We start from the raw sequence: 7,716 nt of genomic DNA, 5'->3' as shown, positions 1-7,716 counted from the left end.
CGTCTTCCAGGGCAAAAAGCAAGGCATCTTTGTCTTTGTATCAGTGGATGGCTGTTCAGAAGGCTCTGCAGCAGGAGCATGAACCTGAGCTGGGTGAACATTGGGTTGTGTAAAATTGTCAGAACCCATGGCTTCCCCTGGACAGACAACACTGAACCTATGGTGGCAAAGATATTTGTGGCTCACAAATACTGTATCTTGATGGGTTTGAGGGATTAACAGGGTAGGCTTCACAGTTTTTCTTGAGTTCCTTCTCTCTGCATATCATAGACCCCAACGTCTGGAATGGGCTTTTGTAGGACAACCTCAGGGACTTCTTCCCATGTTGTTTGCAATTTTTCATTTTTTTTTGGTTCATTAAGAGCTTTATTATAAGATTTGTCTACAGATTTGAGTACACAATGCTAGATACAGTCTCATGATAAAGATACAAGATCAAGTTATACAGATCCAGAAGCGTGAAATCAGCAGCTTTGTAATATTCACTAGGGAGCATTTGTTGATGTATTACAATAAGGTAACAGTGAACAGCCAAACAATAACCCAGGGAGACCCTCCTAAGAGGAGTCAGTATTGCATCGGTAGTACTTCAGACTGAGTACATTCGCTTCAGTCCAATGGCTTCCTCAAGGCCTAGCTGGAGGTTAAGTACTAAAAGAAACAATTAATAGAAGAAGGGACCCCATCAGGTGACCCACATGGTAAGGTGTGTCCTAGATAACTGTGGTAATTATCTTTCCTGTGTGTAATTGCTGAAGGTTAGTGTGTAAAGCTAGAAGCAGCATAAGAATCAAGGGGGAAAAAAGAAAAAAAATAAATAAATAGGGGAGTGTGAAGGGGATGAAAGGGAGAAGAGGGGTTTTAAATGGGGGACAAGGGTGGTGAGAGAGGTTCAAGAGCCCCTCTGTCTCCCACTGCTATGCATTTCAGTGTAGTGCTCCAATTGTGGCAGATTCTCTCAGTATGGCCCAGCCGGCCAAGCAAGAAGTAGAGCAAAAGGTACGTCTCAAAGGGAACAATATAAAACTATAGCGCTCAAATCTCACCAATGCTTTCTCTAAAGACAATAAAAGAAACAAGGGAAATTAATCAATGTATGCGTTTCACTAGAAAAGGAAAAAGAAAGAATCAAAATATCCAAAAAAAAAATTGGATACAAGGTAAGTAGCAAAGAATCATGAGCAGGTAGCCCTGAACTAGACCTTAAAAAATTGACACTAAAAGCATGCTGCTGTCAAGCATGGAGGAGGATATTCACCTGTGTGAAGACAAAAGAGGGAGAAGGGACTGACAACGCCACTGCTCTGGAGTAGTATGTCAATGTAAGCCTTTATTAAAAACAATGTAACATTATCCTATTCACAAAGGTAGATGCATCAATAGCAATGAAGGGCAAGCTGTGCGCCGCTGTCAGTATACTGTCCAGAGCCGCACAGGGGATCATTCCATAACCCAGCTACTGGATCACTGAGAATGTACCTGGCTCTTCCTGGGCGCTGAGACGCTGCCTAATGCCCAGTGCCAAAAAGGTCCACCACACCAATGACACCACCAGAAGATCCAGGTCACAACAGGATAATTTCAAAGAAATCTTCCTCTTCTTTAGCTCATCTCAAAGGGCCATACAGTCCTGCGGGATGAGCCTCTCTGAGACCCCTTCACACCTTGGGTCTGCAGTATTTTGGTCACTCATCTTCTGAAAGGTGGCTTTTTAATGTAGGGGGGGGTCATAAGTTAGTGCTTCCAACAGGCCCATGTTTTTAAGACACTTTTCTGTGAGAAGCATATTAGTTCTTCCATCTCTGCAATGTGGCTGACCCTTGTTAGCCATTCGTTCATTGTGGGAGTACATTTAGACTGCCAGTGCACTGGGATACACAACCTAACCTCATTAACCAAATACATCACTAGGGATTTATGGTACAGTCGCCCCAACATAGCAGAGAAGTGGAGGAGATATTGTGTCAGTGAGAACTCCATAGGGAGCGTGGACACCGCCATCACTGTGCCGTGTACCTGTTTCCAGAAAGGTTGAATTGCCAAACATGAGCACCATATGTGAAGTAAAGATGCTTCCTTTTTTTCACTGCGTAAACACTGGTTGGAGTTTGTCTGGGAGATTTTGTGCAGTAACATTGGTGTCCTGTACTATTATGACCGCAATTTGAAGCAGTTTTTCTGAATGGCAACATTCAAGGAGCCTTTATGGGCTGAAAGATTAATCCTTGTTCAATCGTCATATGATAAATCCAAACTCAGGTCTCTTTCCCATGCCATGCATGCCGGAGCTGAGCTTGTCCGGTGAGTATTAAATTAGAATAGTTAAATTGAAGCTCTGCAGTTGGTGTCTATTAAAGATCAATTTTTGTCGAATTTGGACATACAACCAAAACGGAAATTAATTGGTTAGTGAGGACTGTGCAAGTGTATCAAGTTTTTCAAAGCGATTAGGCCAGGAGAATTGGCAAACAAGCACATCATCGTAAAGCTATTCCTCTTTTAGAAAGGAGTATGACGTACCTGGCGGAAAGGCCAGATTACATCTGACTGGGGTAAGAGGGTGAGTGGAGTCGAGATCAAAGTAGCTTTACAGCATTCCTGAAAGCTATATATCATAGGTCCTATAGTTGTGTGATCTATAAGAGGGCCAGAGATAGATTTAGACTGTAACCACGGAGCAGATCCCAGCAGCAATGTTGATAGGGAAGATTCCAGTCTTCCACCTCTCTGTGAAGTCTCCAGTTCACTATTCTAGAAAGTTGGCAAGCCCAATAAAACTTCTGAATATCTGGGAGACCTAGGACTCCCTTGGTATTGAGCAAGGTTAGTTGAACCCAGCTTATTCTGGGGACATTCTTCTGCACAGAAACTTGGCACATGATGCTTTATAGGCTGCAAAGGAAGTGGAAGGGAGACTGATTGGTAGGATCTGAAACGGTAAAAAAATCACGGGAGGACACTCCTCTTCAATATTTCAATATCACCGCCCTGCCAAACCATGAAAACTGAGACCTCTTCCACCTATGGAGGTCTTCTAGGTGCAATTTTTTTTTCTGGTGTGCACCTTTTTGTCAGACTAGAACATTGTTTCCAAGCTAAAGGTTAAAAAACTGATGCTTCCAAATCTCATTGCTCCACACATACAGTGGCGGTTTTAGGCATGGGCGAACGGGGAAGCCACCCGGGGCGGCATTTTTTCATGACACGTGGGGGGCAGCATGACAGTGTTCCCCAATCCCCGGGCCGCGGACCGGTACCGGTCCGTGGATCAAATGGTTCCCGGGCCGCCAGGCCGCCGGAGGAACTTTGAATAATTTCACTGTGGCAGCCGAGCCGAGGCGCAAAGCATTGCTCCCCCCCGAGCCCGCCCATTGTGTGACAATAGCGAATGAAAATTCTCTATTGTCACACTGATCCTCCTCCTTGCCAACCAGGGAGCGGGTCCTCCCACTTCCTGATTGGCCGAAAGGCAAACCCCACGCCATTGGCCAAGGAGGAGGCGCCGTGGGAGGACTGAGGAGACGCGGGGAATCCGGGGACTGAACTGAAGAGAAGTGAGGTAAGTGCATGGATGGGTCTCGCGAGGGGAACGCTGGTGCTCTGCATTGAAAGGTGGCACGCTGGCATCTCTACATTGAAAGGGGGCAATGCTGTGGCACTCTGCATTTATTGGGGGAATTGCTGTGGCACTCTGCATTTATTGGGGGCATTGCTGTGGCACTCTGCATTTATTGGGGGCAATGCTGTGGCACTCTGCATTTATTGGGGGCAATGCTGTGGCACTCTGCATTTATTGGGGGCATTGCTGTGGCACTCTGCATTTATTGGGGGCAATGCTGTGGAACTCTGCATTTATTGGAGGCAATGTTGTGGCACTCTGCATTTATTGGGGGCAATGCTGTGGCACTCTGCATTTATTGGGGGCAATGCTGTGGCACTCTGCATTTATTGGGGGCATTGCTGTGGCACTCTGCATTTATTGGGGGCATTGCTGTGGCACTCTGCATTTATTGGGGGCAATGCTGTGGCACTCTGCATTTATTGGGCCATTGCTGTGGCACTCTGCATTTATTGGGGGCATTGCTGTGGCACTCTGCATTTATTGGGGGCAATGCTGTGGCACTCTGCATTTATTGGGGGCAATGCTGTGGCACTCTGCATTTATTGGAGGCAATGTTGTGGCACTCTGCATTTATTGGGGGCAATGCTGTGGCACTCTGCATTTATTGGGGGCAATGCTGTGGCACTCTGCATTTATTGGGGGCATTGCTGTGGCACTCTGCATTTATTGGGGGCATTGCTGTGGCACTCTGCATTTATTGGGGGCATTGCTGTGGCACTCTGCATTTATTGGGCAATGCTGTGGCACTCTGCATTTATTGTTATGTTGTCATGTTATTTTTTTTTTTTGGGGGGGGGGGGGGGGGCGCCGGGAGGGAGTCTTGCCCGGGGAGCAATTTAATGTAGAACCGCCACTGCACACATATGCAAGTTCTAAAACAAACTGGTGGACTTCAGACTGGTGTTGTCTTTACTCACAAGTCCAGGTCAAAGTGTACATATCCACTCTGTAATCTAGGAAGCTGGAGTGTGTTTAAGTTCATATGTGTGCACTATGACCCATTGGTCTGAGGGCCCCTCAAGAGCATGGCCAAATATAACATGGTAGGGCATGTCAAGGAATGTACTGTATGGTTGTATTTTCACACCATTATGTAATGGGTCCATTTTCTTCATTTCTCACGGGCTAAGCCTCTAAGCAGTTGTATCGGTTTGCGACTGAACCTTTTGGGTGGTACTGAGTAGTGTGCTACTTCCTAATGCCTAGTGGGTGTTTTTTTATTCATTTTTATGGCTTTGTGAAAAAATATATATTTTTTCTGTTGCTCTGTTAATATACTTTAAATTTATACTTTACATTTTTTTTATTGTTTATTTTATCTAAATGTTTTACATTTTACACTTTCCCTTTAATTTTTTACATTTGATCAGTTTTATTCATATTACAAGGAATTGAAACATCCCTTGTAATAGGAATACAGGAATAATAGTAATAGGAATAGGGCATAACAGGTCCTCTTTATGGAGAGATCTGGGGTCTATAAGTCCCCACACCTCTCCTCTGTGCTGGAAAGCCTGAAATAAAACAAAAATAAATAAATCGATCCTAGGCTTTCCAAACAAAAAAAAATGGCATTGTTTACATCTGCCGATGCCAGAAGTGATGTCATGATGTTGCTTCCTGCCTCCGAGGGTCATAGAGATGGCTGTCCCCTCCTGCTGCCTGTAAAAGCAATCAAGTGGCGAAACAGTGGCTATGATTGTTTTTTCTGTGCATGGAATTGCCTGCTGAAAACAAAGATATCTGGATGATGCCTGCAGCTGCGGGTATTATTCATTTTTCGCCACTTCAATTCCCCGCCGTCATGTGACGGAAAACCGGGGGAAGTGATTAAGCCAAGCTAAATGTAAAATATGAAAAATCAATTTCACATTCAAAATATGTGTTCCCAGAATACATTCTGCATGGAAACTGCCAGAAACGCTGTGCGTGAAAACTGCATCTCAATAACATGTCACCTAATATGTTACTAAACCCAGGACCCTGCATTCACTATATGTGGTCTCCAACAGTACACAGAACATGGAAATGCAATTATTTTACTAAATATAAACAGCTTAATACCTTTTCTCATCAACAGTATATAGCAGTTTTATGACTCCTATCAGTGTCCAGCCAAGCACTGGTTAAAGCTTGTAGGAGGAGTTTTCATTTTCTCTGACTGTCCTATAAAGCTGCATGACTCCTGAACCTCTGTCCGGAAAGTGCTGATTGGCCCTGTGCTGATCACATGCATTCTTCCAGAAAAGAAAAAACTCAATACACAATACACATTAAATTGAGCATGTGCAGAGTGCCCCCAGAGAAGACAGCATCAAAAAACCTTTTTACACAATGCACAGGATTAGCCCCTTAGGTTCCACAGTGAGTATACCAAGCATGCTTCCCTGCATATACAGACTGATTTTACTGTTGTGGATTTAGTAACACTTTAAAGGCCCTCAATGGTGCATTAAAAGAACCTCCACCGCACAGTATTGTTTAAGAAAATAAGTTTTTGTTTTGTTAAATGTTCCCTATGACACTGGCTAGCACTGCATACTCTTTTTGACAATAGATTTCAAATAAAGATGGGTTGAGGCATGGAATTGTAGGCCACACTGCCGCATAATCTCACTTAACTTAACTAGAATAATAACACTGACCCCGGTTTTGGCAAAGAAAAGGCCGCGGCACTCTTTATTGGTTTAAATAAATAAATTAAATCATAACAATTACTTGAATAGTTGAATCATTCAATTCAATTGAATCATCAATTACTTGCTTGTAAAAACACTCAAACCGAAATAACTTATAATTGCTCAGTTATAAAACAACTCGAGCAACAATAAACATAAAATACCATACGAAATACAATGTCCCCCCTAGTATACTAGGGTGACCCAACCACACAAAGGTGCACGCGACAAAGGGAGGGGGGGTGGGGAACTTTCTTCTTTGTGCTCTTCGGTGCAAAAGGAAGCACCCCAGCCCAAACCAAGCTTATAAAGCCTCTGCCCCAGCTTGCTAGAACCTTCCCTGCACACCGATTGGCCGATACCTGCTGTATGCTCAGGTAAAATTAACCTCCTACTAGCCTAAACCTGTAAACCTATACCCCTATGCTTACCTGACAGAACTGCTAATGGTGGCCACAATCCCACACAAGTGGCCACATAATGTGCCCCCTTTTATATGTTCAGGATCCTAGTCCCAACCCACCTGCCTGATCCCGCCAGGAAGCCGTCACTGCACACCACTAATCATAGGCATTGAGACATTTCCGGGTCTGTGCAGCTGCGGACTGAGAAATGTCTCACTGCCTGTGAATAGCGGTGTGCAATGTCGGCTTCCTGGTGGGATCGGGCAGGTATGTTGGGACTAGGATCCCAAACACGGCTGAGCCCATCGCTATTTGCCAATTAGTCTCAAAAATTGGCTGAATATAATAGCGGGACTCCCCCAAAAATCGAATCCAGGCAAAATGTATCCTATACACCTGTAAGTTCCTTCACTTTGTGCCCAACAACACTCCATCCTCCCCTAACAAGGGTTACTTCCCAAAGTAGAATAAAAATTCAACATTGGGCTTGAAACCAACTTTCAATGGCTGAAGCAAATGGCAGATCTGCTATGGTTCCCACACAATGTACAAATTGGGGGGATTTTTAAGCCTATCAAAACCTATGATTTAGGTGGGATGTTTGTTTTCTGGACTTACATCAGGTTGGCCTACAGAAAGCTCTAGGTGGGATGTTTGTTTTCTGGACTTACATCAGGTTGGCCTACAGAAAAAGGATATAAATCAAGCCTTGGTTTTGGCCTTGTTGCAATATGCTCCTTAGCTAAATATTCCAGATTTATTTGCTGCAACAGAAGTTAGAAACCTATATATAGGCAACAGGGAAAGTTAGCCTAGAAGTACAAGTGTGAGGCTGTGTGGGAAGGACATGTGACAATTAGAAGAGCGTCTAATCAGGCTAATCAGTATGGCGACGTTTTGCTGAGCAGTGTATCTGTTCCTCTTCCACATGCCAGCACAATAACAGGGCCGTTCAAACTAATTACTCTAATCCTTTCGATGGCTCATTCCAGCCAGTGTGTCTCCCGCAGAG

This window comes from Pelophylax lessonae (assembly GCF_965119305.1).
Source record: "Pelophylax lessonae genome assembly, chromosome: 4".
NCBI lineage: Eukaryota > Metazoa > Chordata > Amphibia > Anura > Ranidae > Pelophylax > Pelophylax lessonae.
This window is presented reverse-complemented; position numbering follows the sequence as displayed.